This window comes from Leopardus geoffroyi, chromosome A1 (assembly GCF_018350155.1).
Source record: "Leopardus geoffroyi isolate Oge1 chromosome A1, O.geoffroyi_Oge1_pat1.0, whole genome shotgun sequence".
In the NCBI taxonomy this organism is placed as follows: Eukaryota; Metazoa; Chordata; class Mammalia; order Carnivora; family Felidae; genus Leopardus; species Leopardus geoffroyi.
The window spans coordinates 25611680-25625863 of NC_059326.1; the positions used below are offsets into that span (position 1 = coordinate 25611680).

General features: G+C 44.7%; 1 long non-coding RNA gene across 1 annotated transcript; it reads left to right on the forward strand.

The window, feature by feature from the left end:
- The first annotated feature begins 548 nt into the window (after window positions 1-548).
- LOC123597700 lies at window positions 549-8139 on the forward strand. The gene is made up of 4 exons (XR_006712222.1): window positions 549-774; window positions 4284-4374; window positions 5963-6059; window positions 7975-8139. It is a non-coding gene; the product is annotated as an uncharacterized LOC123597700 (long non-coding RNA).
- The last annotated feature ends 6045 nt before the right edge of the window (window positions 8140-14184 follow it).

Consider the following 14184-nt stretch of genomic DNA (forward strand, 5'->3'; position numbering starts at 1 on the left):
TGTCAGGTCCTTGAAAAATATGCTGAAGAAGACAGCCCCCCGGGCTGGTCCCACTGCTTGCTTTCGACCACATAACACTCTTTTTCACCAACCTGAACGCTGAGGTCAGTCCCAGTGTTTTCAGCCAGCGTGCAACAACTGCTATTCAACCCAATTTAAGTTAACTTGGCAATGAGACTTGGTGAGCTGTGGCATTTCCACCCTCTCCGAGCCCAAAAGTAGATCCTGTGTGTAGGTGTAGCCTCCACTTTGATAAATGACAGAGTTGCGCACTCATTTTATCTGAGGCTGTAAGGCAGCGAATAGCTGTTTTCAAAATAAGGTTGATTCATCATTTGAAGAGACCTGGAATGAGGTCTCCCATCAAGCTGGCTCTAGGTATGAGAAAACCAACTGTTGCCCCAAAACAAAAATGTGCCCAGACTCCTTGTTACCCAACAACGCGAGGGGCTCACCGGTTCAAAGATGTCTACATCTCCTTGGGTGTCATGGAAGCTAATTAAGGCACAAACCCAGTAGGAATTCTGAGCGTCACATCCTGTTCTATTTTTCACCACTCGGTACCCCAGAGCGCGTAGGCCTCAAGGGCGTGATTGGAAGTGTCTGCCTTCCAAGGAGTGACCATAAAGAGGCATTTTCTGAACCTATTCTTAGCGCTCTTATCTCCTCAGATGTAGGAGCCAGACCAAGCAGGGCAAGGAAATCAGAGTAGACACTGAAGAGAAGAAACCAAGGGGCCTGAAATCCCAAGTGACTGAGCTGCTATTTCGAAGGGTGAGTTTACGCACACTGGGGCGACAAGTGCTTGCGTCCTCCTCTCATTGTCTACATCCGGACCCTCAGCCTAAGGAGGAACCTAACCAGGAAAACTGACAGGAGGGGAGGGAATCCAGGGCTGGCTAGGCGTTGGCAGGATGGAACTGCTTGCCAGCTCTGGTGGCCCTGGGGGGCAGGTGGAAACCTGGTCTTGGGGCACCTGAACCAAGGTCTGAAGTGGTTCAAGGGCTGGAGGGGCCGGTCAATATTTCTCTGTTTTTTTTTCCCAAACTGGAGTTACCGTTTGGTCTGCTGGATAAAAACAACTGCCGTTGGTTTTCCTATGTCCTCAGCCTTTCATCCCTGTTAGCAGCTTTTGGCCATTTCCCGTGAGATGCCTAGAAATGAAAGATGTGAAACGCAGGTTACTTTTACCATTGAGTGACAGCAGCTCTGGAAACATTTTCAACAAAAACGTTTATTGAACATATACTATGTGGCAGGCACCATGCTGGTTTACAAAAGCTTCTCACTCAACCCTCTCAGCCCCTGCTGGGAACAGGCATCCTCACCCCCAGGCTTCAGGTGACAGCAGGGTGGTCTCACAAGGCGTCTGGTCACACTCAGTGTGGAGTCACTCTCGGGTTCTCAGGGTAGGCTGTGGGGTGTGATGCGTGACAGGTAGATACCACCGAGCTTCCTGAAACACAGGAAAGCCTGAACCCTTCCTACAAGCTGTTTACGTCCAGGAAAACACCACCACCCTTTTAATTAATTTTGTAGTTGAAAATTTTGATGAGTGCGGCTATTTCCAGACCTGGTTGGTCATCAGCAGTAACCGTGGAGCTTTATAAAAATACAGAGCTAGGGCCCCCTCCCCGAGGGATAGGTTTGAGTTCTCGCAGGTAATGCCTGCCATCCATATTTTTACTCCCCTGCTCCCCCTTGTTTCTGATGACTACGTAGGTTCGAGAATCCTGGGGCTGGAGAGAGGTTGTAGCACTGGCAGCGAGGGCACGCTGGCCCCAAGCTCCGTCACCGTCGGGCCCTGCGGTGTGGCATTTACCTTTCTGTGCCTTTGTTTCTGTGTCTGTAGAGTGGGGGCAGAAATAGCTGTTGAATTCTTCGAGATGCTGAGGGTGTTTCTTTAGTGCTCACTAGCAACGTGGAAGCACAAGAAGTACAAGCGTGACGTTAACGTTCTCAGAACTGGAGATCAAAGCTTTCTGATTTGTTGCTGATGTCACGTGTAAAGTGTAGGTCACGTTGCTCCCACCGCCATGTTGGTTTTTCCCTCTTCTCATGCACTCGATAGAGGAGTCCTTTATACGGCCGGGTTTGTGTGTAAGCACACTATACATGTTGTTTCTTCCATAGGTTGAGTTTTCTGTCTTTACATGTGAATCCTAGGAATTTTAGAACTTGAAGGGCCTTTTCCTCCTAATTTTCACCATTACCTTTAAATTCACTGGTGGAGCACTCCCCCCCAGGGCTCTTCTTTCTTTAGTCGTGGAACTCAGGGCACAGAATCTTACAGAAATAACAATGAAACAATGACCTCAGGATTCTTTTTTAAAGTTTATTTATTTTGAGAGAGAGAGCGAGCGAGCACATGTGCACGAGTGGGGGAGGGGCAGAGAGAGAGAGAGAGGAAGAGAATCCCAAGTAGGCTCTGTGCCATCAGCCCGGAACCTGACATGGGGCTTGATCTCACGAACCGCCAAACTGTGAGATCATGACCTGAGCCAAAATCAAGAGTCGTCACTCAACCAACTGAGCCATCCAGGCACTCCAAGACCTCAGGATCTTCTATTCCCAGATGTGCATTCCCGAATAACTGACTCGGTTGGGGGTACTGTGGTTGCTTTCTGGAGCGCTCAGCTACACATAAGCCCTTCCGCCGGAACCCTCCTGTCCCTGCAACTATGGCTGCCATTGGAGGGGGCCTCTGTGGCCCTTCATGCTTCTCCCCACCGATCAGATTAGGGGTGGACGCCTGACCAAAACAGGCAGCCCTCACATTCTTCTGGGAAATCCAGAAATGGGACCCAGGATTAGAGTCAGTCAGCTGTTAAGAAGCTGACGTGAAAAGTCATGTCGAATTGAAGCCAGAGCCGGCACTGTGTCAAGGCAGAGCAAAGTGCATGCCGAAGTTCCAGGGGAACATGACCTCGTGGAACTAGGGAAGCCAATCTGCAGAGAACAGGGTGGAGCAGAGGCACAGAGGCAGGCCAACAGTACGGATCTCTGAGAGAGGAAGGGAAGAAGGGCCAGTCCCTTGGAGGGCTGTCTTTTCTGCCTTTAAGCAGACTTAAGTGGCTTCCTCCTTCTTACAACTGGAAGAGCCCTTAGTAGGATGGAGCTGAACGAGAACTGGGTGATAGACAAGTATTTCTGGGTGCAGGCAAGAGTGTGTACACAATCAAGTGGGCCTGCAGCAGGGAGCAGGTGATGCTGGGAAGCCGAGTACCGAATGGTCTTTCCGCAGAGCACACACGCCTGTCTGGGGCCGCCAGCCCGTCCAGAGCGGGAAGCTTCTGTGTACAACTCGGCGTGTGTGTCGTAGCTGGGTCTGTGCCAGGTGCAGAAGCTCTGAGTGAGAACAGTGAAGCAAACCCCTCTCCGGTCTTGGGAGCAAGCCTTGTCAGGCTCACGGCTTACATTACATATTACAGAATCTTAAAAAAAAAAAATTATCTATCAACTTATATATAATGTTATATATTACATAATCTTTTAAAAAAACTTTTTTTAACGTTTATTTATTTTTGAGACAGAGAGAGACAGAGCATGAACGGGGGAGGGGCAGAGAGAGAGGGAGACACAGAATCCGAAGCAGGCTCCAGGCTCTGAGCCGTCAGCCCAGAGCTCGAGGCAGGGCTCAAACCCACGGACTGTGAGATCATCACCTGAGTCAAAGTCGGCCGCTTAACCGACTGAGCCACCCAGGCGCCCCTATATTACATAATCTTAAAACCAGAAAGGATGTTAGTGTTCATCTTTGCCAACCTCTAAGTACAGATGCTCTTTTCTGCTGCCCAGCCTCTCGGCAGCCACTTCCTCTAGACCACAAGTTTCTCCACCCCGGATCACTGGTGACAGCCAACTACCTAAAAAGACCCGGCAAAATTAGGTATCGGGTACGCCGGAGAATACCAAACTCAGTTCTAACACATGTGATGCCCTTGCCGGATCGACATACTCGATTTTTTCATGAGGAAATCAACCAGCTGGGCCCAACTGAAGGTTTTTTTCCAGAAAGTTGTTTAAATAGATCTTTCTTGGGGCGTCTGGGTGGCTCAGTCGGTTAAGCGTCTGACTTTGGCTCAGGTCATGATCTCGCGGTCCATGAGTTCGAGCCCCACGTAGGGCTCTGTGCTGACAGCTCAAAGCCTGGAGCCTGTTTCAGATTCTGTGTCTCCCTCTCTCTGCCCCTCCCCCATTCATGCTCTGTCTCTCTCTGTTTCGAAAATAAATAAACGTTAAAAAAATAAATAAATAGATCTTTCTTTTCTGCCCTTTCTCAGTTGATTACTTGGTATCCATCGACATCGGCATGCAACTGGAGACCTCATGCAGAGATGTTTTCATTTCAACGGACTAAGCTTGCAGGCTAAGGTTTGTGGGCTTACAGATGAGTCTGTGTAGGTGGTTAACAGAATGTGATCTGAGATGACTGACGCCCTTAAGGTTTCACTTGACAATGCTGGCTGAAGGTGATTAAGAGTTTTATTTTCTAAGAGGATGTAAAGCTCGATGAGTGGTAAGGACACACTACCTCCAGAAGCTGCAACTGAAAAGGTCCATTTGCCTGAGTTCAGCGCGAGGCTGGCCCATGCCCGGCAGAGCACACGGCAAGGGAAAGACACGCTCGCCCTCTTCTCTGATCCTTGGCTCCATGAGGAGTAAGACTCCTCATCCAAGGGCATGAGGTCGAGACCAGGGACATTGTGGGGCTAGCGACATCAGCAAAAGCTTCAGCTTCAGCTGACTTGAGTTCTAGCCTCAGCGTTTCCACAGTTGTGCTGTCACACGGTTATGAACTCATCTTGGTTTTCTCTGCTTTAAAAACAACACATTTCTTACCTCCCCTACTACAGTAAGAAATCATTGCTCAAACTTGCTTTCTCAAACATTCAGCAAATCAAAGAAGTGATGGGTTTCTCATCCCCCAGTGACACTCCTTTCTCAGATTTATTGTGGGTATATAAATGACTCAGTCCATTGGTGGCTTTTTGAGGACCCTCTCCCAGTGGATTTAATTCAAGGCCTCTAGCATCGTACACACTAGGCATTTTCTTCCCTTTTGGAGATGGAATTTACCAAATGCCTGGAGAATTTGTCAGGGTAACACAGCAGACCTCTAACACTGCCAACAGGTCCCAACCAGCTTCCGACCTTCCCAGACTGGAGCTCTCTGAAGACTCCTGGGCTGTACGACGTTCCCCGGTCTCTGTAGTCAGCCCCTCTACGCCCCCCTCAACCCCAGGCAAATACTGACCTGTGTATTTACCCCTAGAGTGTTGCCATTTCTGTAATGTCCTACAGATGAAGCATACAGTATGTAGCTGCAGGAGTCTGGCTTCTTTCACCTGGCACAATGCATAGGCGATTCATCCAAATGGTCCTTCCATTTTCATTACTGAGTAGTATTCTAGCACAAGACCACACCACAGTTTTACGGAGTCACAAGCTGGTGGACATGTGGGTGGTTTCTAGTTTTTGGCAATTAGGATTAAAGCTGGTATAAATATTTGTGTATAGGTTTTTGTGTCCGCATGTTATTTTCATTTCTCTTGGGTAAATACCTATCAGTGGGATTGCTATGTTGTACGGTGGTATATTCGAGTTTACTAAAAGCTACCCAGCTGTTTTCAACCTTGCACTCTCACGAGCAACGTGAGTTCAGGCTGGGCTGCATGCTTGTCAGCACATGGACCTGTCAGCCTGCTGAAATTTTAGCCACTCTAGTAGGTATATAACATTATCCCATTGTGGTTTTAATTTCATTTCCTTCAACCAGTGATGTGGAGTAGCTTTCTGCGTGTTTATCTGACCATCCGTATCTTCTTGGTGAGGTGTATGTGTACGTTTGCTGCTCATTTTTAAATTGGCTTGTTGTGCTGTTACTGAAATAGGAGAGATCTTTATACAGTCTAGATACAAGTCCATTATATGTGTTTTATAAATATCTTTTCTTCTGTAGGATGTTTAAAGGTTCCCTTTCAACATCACTGATAAGAGATCATCATTTCTGAAGTAGTTCCGTGCTGTACTGGTGTCTCTTTGGAGATCCACCTTTGGTAAATAATTTTACTATTCTTTTAACTGCGACATGTTTGACACCTAAATGTTAATTTAAGGTTTCCAACATACTGATTTATTACTATATTGTGAGATGACTGTCAATGTAGCATCAGTTAGCACCTCTACTGCATCATTTTTGTGGCTGGCATAATTAAGATTCAGTGTCTTAGCAAATTTGATGACTATTATACTGTTGTCTATAATGTTACACTATGCATTAAATCTCTAGGACTTACTTACTACCACTTTTAAGTTTGTACCCTTAAACAGCATCTTTTCTACCCCTCCCTTCCCCCAGTCCCTGGTGATCACCATTTTGCTCTCTGCTTTTTATGAATCTGATCTTTTTGATTCCACGTGAAAGTGAATTCCACATTTAAGACTATTTGTATTTTTCTCCCTGACTTATCTCACTTAGCATACGGACTTCAAGGTCCATACATGTTGTTGTGAGTGGCAGGATTTTTTTTCTTTCTCATGGCTCAATAATTCCTGAAAATTTATTTCATATATAGATCCCATCTCTTTATCCATTCATCTGTTGATGGGTACTCGGGATGTTTCCCTATCTTAGCTATCGTAAATAATGCTGCAATAACATGGGCATGCATATACCTCTTCGATATCCTGTTTTCATTTCCTTTGGGTCTGTACCCAAAGGTGGAAGTGCTAGATCATAAGGTAGATCTGTTTTGCTTTGTTTTGCATGGTGTGCTTTCTTTTTTTAAAGTAGTCTCCATGACCAACAGGGGCTTGAACCCATGACCCTGAGATCAAGTGTCACACGCTCCATCGAGCAAGCCAGCTGCCCCTATTTTTAATTTTTGAGAGAACTCTATACTGTTTGCCATATCGACTAAAACAATCACATTTCCGTAAATAGTGTCCAGGGGTTCCCTTATCTCCACATCCTTGCCAACACTTGTTATCTCTTCTCTTCTTGAGCTTAGCCATTCTAACAGGTGTGAGGTGGGATCTCATTGTGGTTTTGATTTGCATTTCCCTGGCGATTAGTGATGCTTAGTATCTTCTCATGTACCTGCTGGTCATTTGGACATCTTCTTCCAGCTGCTCCAGATTTCATCTGCAAATGCTAAGTCAGGCCACCCACCCACCAGTGGCCATCCAGTCATCACCAACAGAGGACAAGGATAAGGGACTCTCTCTTTAGCCTCAGCTCTTGTCTAGGTCCTCTAGTCCAGCTAGGAGTTACTGGGCCCCCGTTACTTAAGTGAATCATTTGACCCTATTTAGCTCCCGCTCCCTATTTATCTTTATTGCAGTGGTGGAAAGATAAAGGATTGAGATCTCAAACCTCTATGATATAATTCATTATGGTTGGTTTCAACTGCCATTTCAGTAGGACCAAATTAAAGAAATGTGTTCAGGGATGAGTCAAAGTGGAAAAGCATGCTGCACATATGGGAGCAATTAGGTTGTTTGCACCATTTTGAACTTGGGGGTACACCTGAAGCAGGCTAGTCCTGCCTAGCTGCTCATCCATCGCACCCGATCCCAGGGAGAGATGATGTGACCTCCACCTTCTTCTATCAGACCAAGACTGGACTCAGTGTGTCGAGCCACACTCCCTCACTACCAAGCTGTATCTGTTAGTACACTGAAGGTGTGTGTGGGTTCTCACTCCAATCACCTTGTGAAGTAAGGCTGCGAGTGTTACTTAACTCCTAAACCCCTTCAAAATCCACTTCAGGAACTGCTCCAGGAAGGCTTTCCTCACTCCCCAAGGATGTAATTCTCTCTGTGCCACTTCCATATTTTACATCTTTTGTATAGGATACACATTTTGTATTTTACATCTTTACATCTTTTGGATAGGATAGCATATAGTGTTTCAAGTGCTTTACACATATTGACTTTTTAAAAATAGTTATGTTTCTTAACTCCATACAGCAACAGCAGAATGGCACAAAATCAGCCGTGCCACGGAAAGAACCAGCAAGTTTTCTGCACTCTACAGTGTAACCAAGAATGTGGGAAATAAAGTGCTGATATATTGACTCATTTAAGTTTCACCACAATTCTCTGGTAGGTACTCTTACTATATCTATTTCACAGATGAGGAAACAGAGGCACAGAAAGCAAACAACTTGCTCTAAGTGACCTGCTTTGAACCCACATAGCTCTGAAAACATTCTGCCACGTATTTATACTGCTGCACTTAACGCGCTATTTTGCAGTTTGTTTCCAAGTCCTCTTCAATACTGTGAGCTTCTGAAAGCAAGGACCTGTTCATCTTTGTTCAGCTCTGTATCCCCATTACATGGCAGTCCGAGCTGATGGACCTCCTTTGTGCTTACCAGGCCATGACAGAGACCCTCAACTGTGACCAGCCAAGTCACCAACTTTCTAAATAAGCCTGGAACTGAACATTCACTGGGTGGCCTAGGATGTAAGCAAATGAAGTACATTGGCCATCTGCAATCATCCCTGGGAAATACCTCATCTGAATCTAGAGCCAAAAAAAAGGAACGTCACTCCACAAGAAACTCCAGAACCTCAACAAAAATTGGAAACTAAATCTTTAAAGGCAAAACAACTCAGACAGAATCCAGAATTAACTCTTTTTGATTCAGAAAAGATAACTCTTGGGGCGCCTGGGTGGCTCAGTCGGTTGGGTGACCGACTTCAGCTCAGGTCATGATCTCGCGGTTTGTGAGTTCGAGCTCCACGTCGGGCTCTGTGCTGACGGCTCGGAGCCTGGAGCCTGCTTCGGCTTCTGTGTCTCCTCCTCTCTCTGCCCCTCTCCTGCTCACGCTCTGTGTCTCTCTCAGTAGTAAATAAACGTTTAAAAAAAAAAAATTTTTTTTAAATAAAAAAAAAGAAAAGATAACTCTTGAGATTTTGCGGCCCATTAGTGCAAGGTCAAACACAAAAGAGTTATACGTCAATTACACCCCAATAGTATTAATAATAATACAAACAACAAAAAACCAAATGGGAGATGCTGGGCCAGTGAATTACAGCTGTGGGCAATCAACAGCATAGCACCCATAAAAGCACAGTTAATACACAGAATAGTAACTAAGAGCCTACGCTGCCCAGTGCTACCTGAAATTTGAATGTGGCTCTGCCCCAGTCTACTGTATGACCTTGGTTAGGTTCTTCAACCTCTCGGTGCCTGACATTCCACATCCGTAAAACAAGGCTTAAAAAGAGAACCCATGTTTTAGGGTTGTTGGGAGGATTAAATGAGTGATGAACCAAATGCTTATACCACAGTGCCCGGCACACAGGAAGGGTGTAATAAACAGAACCTTTTACCTTCCTGCTTCTTCAGTAACACAGGCAGAGAACGACTGGCATGGAAGACACATTATTACAGCCATCACCTTTGCTCCTGGTGCCTGGCACACAGTCGGCATTTAGTGGGTTTTCAATGAATGAATGAATGGCCCAAGTGCTTCCCAGGCTTTTGTTCAAGGAGAGAAACTAGGATGGCAATCAGAAATAAGGCTTAAATGTCACGAGGACTAGCCCAGTAAACCCATCAATTTAGCATTCTACTAACAAGATCGACGTGTTACAGACATCCACCGTATGTGTTCATAATAACGATCCTTAGACATTGTATAAATCCTCTTGTGTTTTAGGACTTTTCAATGGTTAGATTGCATTCAAAGCAGTTTTAAAATTAAGTATATATTACTGCATTCAAACGCTTTAAAAATTGGAAATCCATGTAGAGCAAAAATGGCAACAATGAATTAACTGGAATATTCTGATTGATTGCAACACTTAGTTCACACTTCTCTACCCACACGCTGTTGTATCCGTCTACATTCTCTATTTCTCACTAGACTGTGAACGCCTCTTATGTCTAGCACTTTAGTATCCACTGTGCCGGGGATATAATCATGGTCAGGACATACTTGCCAATAACAGCCACTGTGCTCCGTGAGCACACCACAGTAAAACGTTTAGCCTGGGAACATATTCTTTTGGTGTACCTACATCTCCATAAAACAATCAAAACCTCATGTCTTTAAGATTTTTAAATATAAATTTCAACATTTAAAAATACAGTACCTTCTAAATCATTTCTTTAAAACTCTAAAATTTAAATGATGTGACAGAATCTATGTCCCTTTTAATTTAGATTTCCAACAAAGTCCAATAAAAACTGTTAATTTTCTTATAATAAACTATTAAAGGCTCATACTGCTGTCTGGAAGATTGACATCATACTATTGTACTGTGAATGGTGACACTTGCTCAAAGACAAGGAAGTAGGAAGAAGAAAAGATGGGAGTATGTGAAGAAAAGGAAGATTAAAAAGCAATCTCTGATTCCTCCTCTTACACATTATGAAAACATTAGGCCCAGGAGTCTGCTCTGCACTCATGTCAGAAAGAAAACTAAGTCAAAAAGACCAGCTCATCATCTCCTGGACTCTTACGCCAATGCCAGGGAAAATGGCCGGTGTGCTGGGGCGAAAGGTGGGTGCACGGCAGGTGGAGTCGGAACATAAGGTGGTGCCCCTTCAGTCAGTGCCCCAGCCTCCTGTCACATTCCATGGGGGCTCTTAACTCCTACTGTCTAAGAGAGTCCACTCCAAAGCTGTGCCCCCTACCTGAGTACTAGAAGTGCAGCAGGGAATAAAATCTTAGCAAGAGGATCTTGACTTTAAAGGAGAGAGTTCAGGGGCGCCTGGGTGGCTCAGTCGGTTGAGTGTCCAGCTTTGGCTCAGGTCATGATCTCGAGGTTTGTGAGTTCGAGCCCCGCGTCGGGCTCTGTGCTGACAGCTCAGAGCCTGGAGCCTGCTTTGGAATCTGTGTCCACCTCTCTCTCCGCCCCACCCCTGCTTGTGCTCTGTCTCTTTCAAAAATGAATAAACATAAAAAAAAAAAAAATTTAAAGGAGAGAGTTCAAGCATGCCTTGGTTGGCTCAATTGTTAAGCATCAGACTCTTGATCTCAGCTCAGGTCATGATCTCATGGTTTGTGAGTTCGAGCCCCACATCAGGCTCTGTGCTGATGGCACAGAGCCTGCTCGGGATTCTGTCTCTCCCTCTCTCTGCACTCTCTCTCAAGATAAATAAATTAAAGGGGCACCTGGGCGGCTCAGTCGGTTAAGCGTCCAACTTCAGCTCAGGTCATGATCTCTCACACTCTGTGAGTTCGAGCTGCTGACAGCTCAGAGCCTGGAGCCCGCTTCAGATTCTGTGTCTTCCCCTCTCTCTGCCCCTCTCCTCCTCATGCTCTGTGTCTGTCTCAAAAATAAATAAAAATATTTTTTAAAAACTTAAAAAAAAATAAATTTAAAAAATATATTTTTTAATTTTATTAAAAAAAATTTTTTTTTAATGTTTATTTATTTTTGAGACAGAGAGAGACAGAGCATGAATGGGGAAGGGGCAGAGAGAGAGGGACACAGAATCGGAAGCAGGCTCCAGGCTCTGAGCCATCAGCCCAGAGCCTGACGCGGGGCTCAAACTCACGAACCGTGAGATCGTGACCTGAGCTGAAGTCGGACGCTCAACCAACTGAGCCACCCAGGCGCCCAAAATTTAGAAAATATTTAAAGGAGGGAGTTCAGTTTTCATCCCATCAGTAGGGAGGTTGCATGTTTGTATTAAAGTGGGGATGCCAAAGACAAACTCTCAATCTCTCACACAGCTTTTTCTGGGGTCTGTACCATTGTCCTGCAGGGAAGATTGTGTGTGTGGGGAAGGTTTTTAGAAAAGTACACTCTGGGGGCGCCTGGGTGACGCAGTCGGTTAAGCGACCGACTTCAGCCAGGTCACGATCTCGCGGTCCGTGAGTTCGAGCCCCGCGTCGGGCTCTGGGCTGATGGCTCAGAGCCTGGAGCCTGTTTCCGATTCTGTGTCTCCCTCTCTCTCTGCCCCTCCCCTGTTCATGCTCTGTCTCTCTCTGTCCCAAAAAAATAAATAAACGTTGGAAAAAAAAAAAAAAAAAAAAAAAAGAAAAGTACACTCTGGTATTCACTTTGCCCCAAGGGCAGAATTCCCCTGAAAGAGGGATCAGGACTCATCATAGCGTGTTGGGCAGGAAATGGTTCTGTAAAATGGACATTATCTACTTAAGAGAACTATTTCTGAGGATTAAATGAGGCATTTTAGGTACTTAACACACTGCCAGGCACATAAGGCCATGATGTTTACTCTTATTTCACTGATAAGTACCAAAGATGATGAAAATAAGCTTCAAAGAAAATTTGTTCACAGACCATTGGGAACAACTGCAACTCTGCTAAACTCTTTTAGGGCTGCTTATGATACAACAGAGCAAAAATGGTTTTCTTTTTTAAGATCTCTTCCTTAGAAGTTACTGTGGCAACATGTAATTTCAAATCTTTCCAATGCCCAGCAACCAAAATATACTTATTACATTTTGTCAGTTAAAACATCCCTTAAGTGTGTGTACTAGCTGAGTTTAACTAAGTCATCTATTAAACACGGCCTTCCTGTGTTGTTTTGTTTGTTTATTTTTGAGAGAGAGAGAGCAGAGTGTGAGCAGGGGAGGGGCAGAGAGAAGGAGACACAGAATCCGAAGCAGGCTCCAGGCTCCGAGCTGTGAGCACAGAGCCCGACACGGGGCCTGAACCCACAAACTGTGAGATCATGATCTGAGCTGAAGTCAGATGCTTAACCGACTGAGCCACACAGGTGCCCCCTGTGCTCTTACGATGTGGTATCTTACCAGATGTATATATATCTCTTATTAGCCTTCCTGTCTCTCAATCTCCCAGTGGTTGTAAAGGCTTAGGATTCCTACTTCCTGATTTTTGACTGTCAAAAGCATGTTTATAGAGCGAGAGAGTCCTGAAATAAGAAAATGAACCCAGGGAGAGTCTCCTCCATTATCAGTAGCCACATTTTAGTATTAAAGCAATTAAAAAAAACTAATCACAATGGTACCAGTCTGCTGCCTAGATTAGCTATAGCACTGAACAGATGACAAGTGTTTAAGAGATGCAAGCAGATACAGACAGGTGTGATGAGGTAAAAGGTAACTAAGATAAGCTGATGAAACCAGTTTTGCAGAAATACCAAAGCATAGCTTCAGATGAGACTCAACTCTTGCCTGGAAGCTCTATCAGCAGCTACAAAGTTCTATGTGGCAGCCACTGTCACCATAAAAACAAAAGACAGAGGTAGAGGAGACACTGGTCTGTTTCAGGGCAGACCAAACGTGAAATAAAGACAAGGTTTGGGGGAAGACAGGTGCTATGAAGCAAGCACATGACCGGCAGCCAGAACTCTCAGTGCTATACAGACTCCTCACACCGTAATCCGTCTGCTTCCTGACGCTGAGGCTCAAGTAATCAGAAACTGGAAGGTAATGGGGATCTACCTGGTTCCTGCACCAGAACACAGTAGGATAAGACAACTAGAGGTGAGGCAGGGAACGGGACCACCCTCCCTCATCAGAATTTTATTTGACAGTGGGAATACAGAGATAAACATTTTCTCAGTGCGGTAGTACTCGGCCTCAGCATGCTGGTGTTCTCCTGCTGAATATCAAACACAGAAAAATATTCATCTCCATGGACAGGTTTTCCCTTGATTTGCTTTAATTATGTAACATTTTCTTAAATTGTTGGCATTTGCTACTTCTTGGTTGCGAGCACACAGATGCAGCTGACAAAATGAACAAGTAAAAAGCAACTTTTTCTTGTATTTAATTTGTTAAAGCTTCTTTTGTTTTGGTGGTCTTGTTTGTGAGTATGTTTGTTTTTGTGACTGCCTAACACACACCAGCCTCACCCCCAACATCATTGGTCGTAGGATAGTCAATACCTCCCTGATGGGTGTGGTAAAATTCTAGGGCAAAGTCAGTTTCTGAGAAGCTTATAATCTGGATGGGGGAGACATATCTTGAATTGTTGGAAAAATATTTAATTTCTAATTCTTTTAAAAGCAAATAAAAGAAATAATACCCATTGGCCAGGTTTTTTTTTTTTTTTTTTTTGCATTTTTTCATGTCACTAACACTAGGGTAAAATAAGCAAGCCAATGGTGAAAACTGCTATCTTAGGTACAAAATAAACGCTCTCTTTTTTTATTAATGGGTGTGAATATGAAACATGATCATCTGTAAAATAATAAAATAAAATAAAGACAGCTTTAGTTTTTGACAA